The following is a 2,106-nucleotide window of genomic DNA, read 5'->3' on the forward strand; positions in this document are numbered from 1 at the left end:
CTATAGTCTAGTCTATAGTCTAGTCTATAGTCTAGTCTATAGTCTAGTCTATAGTCTAGTCTATAGTCTAGTCTATAGTCTAGTCTATAGTCTAGTTTATAGTCAAGACTTGTCTGTAGTCGAATCTAGAGAAAAGACTTTCTCCCTTCACTAACACTGCTGCAGTTGGTCACTGTATGAGTTCTCATCGAACATACGTAAATATAACCGCAGTTTCCAAACGTAAAACGAGTGTATTGGTGACAAAGTGTTTGTGTCTGGAATACAACAAGTATTGCTAGCAACTTGTACCGCTAATATGTACGCCTACTCCATGGCTAATGATGCGAATAACAGACGCTCAAATCGCACAACAAACGCATAATGCAAAATCGAATGAGAAACTAAAAGAAAAAAATTACAAAAATTACAAAAAAACCGGCAGGAAAACACGTAGTAGAAAATATTTTGTTTCTTAGGCTGGACAACAAGACATTATGTATTTTTAAAGTTTTCGTTGGTTGTGGTACATTGGTTAGCATGCTGCTTGTTGCCTGTCTTTTGATATATAAAGCAGAGCACTTTGCATTAGCGACATAATTTATCACCCATAAGCAAGTTATTCCAAAAGAGTCCATGTGTTTTTTTTAACATATAACATTCATAGATGTTACTGCAGTTGGGTTGTACATGGTCCATTGGTTGTTCAGCTGGCTCGCTGCCTGGTTTCGCATTGCTAGTTGGTGGCAAAGCACCTGTACAGTTGGAAAAGGGTAAGTGTGGTTAACAGTCTGGTTAGTTGTTATTCTTACTTAGCTGTTCTGTTTAGTTCTGCTGTAGTTGGTTGCGTGCCAATGCGTAGATTTTCAATATTCATAAGATTCTCGAAAAAACATTAGTCGACCTGCATTTGCTATTGCTGGGAACAGACTGTTTTTGTTGCTGAAGTCCGTACTATGTATTGCTGCGGCTGTGCTATGTGTTTTCCTCATTCTGTTTTTGGAGCAACAAGTGCAATTATTGAATAGTTTAAATATGCAATAATTGTCTATTCTTTGAAAGGAAGTGCGTGGGGAGTTTTGCTTATTTAGTAGGGAAAATGTTAAATTGACAAATAAGTGTATTCTTAGAAATAATTACATATATTAAAATGTAAGAAACTACACTGTCTTCAAGAAAAATTGATTTATGTTTCTAAAGAAAACTTTTGTATTTATAAGAATCACAAAGACGGTAATTTTACTCATGTTCGTTGTGAAAATAAAACTGAAATGGAACGGAGTTTTGTTAGACATACTTAGACAACTTTGTTCTCAGGAAAACACTTAATTAAGAAAACTTAGAATCGCCACCTCAGGGTATTTTGAAACTGGATCCATTCTGGATTGCATGTGTTCCCGGAATATAATAAAACAAAATCTTATTGAATATTATACAATAGGTTCTACATACATCCATCTAGATACTGTTTTACTCACCAGACTAAAAATGTTTTAAGAGTAACTTTATTTCTAAATATTATTATTATTTAGTTGCTCAATTTATACAAATAACATGATTTCATACTTGTAATGATAAAACAATTGCCTTAAAGTACTCGCAGAAAAAACTTCAAATTTTATTAAATCATTTTTATGAACTTAAACAATTCGTAAAAACCATTCTCTTGTCAAACATCATAAATTATCATACAACTAACCAAACGTTAGTTTAAGCATTGATCAGGCAGGCACTGAAGCAGGCTCGACAGACGGACAGTCTGTACAGTGTGTACATATAGAGAATTATCTGTATCTTAGATTATGATTATGTTCGTACAAAATCAGTATTTATTTTATATGACTATAAAATAGTTTGTTGAAACAAAAAAAAGCCTGGCACACTTTGCAAAATATTTGGTTATATTGAAGTGTTTTGACCTGTTGGTCAAGTTGGAAGTGTAATCGGTTACTCAGAATGTTGAGTTCTATTTTAGTCCTAGTTCTGTTCTAGTTCTGTTCTAGTTCTGTTCTAGTTCTGTTCTTCTGTTCTAGTTCTGTTCTAGTTCTGTTCTAGTTCTGTTCTAGTTCTGTTCTAGTTCTGTTCTAGTTCTGTTCTAGTTCTGTTCTAGTTCTGTTCTAGTTCTGT

Source organism: Lucilia cuprina, chromosome 5 (genome assembly GCF_022045245.1).
Source record: "Lucilia cuprina isolate Lc7/37 chromosome 5, ASM2204524v1, whole genome shotgun sequence".
NCBI lineage: Eukaryota > Metazoa > Arthropoda > Insecta > Diptera > Calliphoridae > Lucilia > Lucilia cuprina.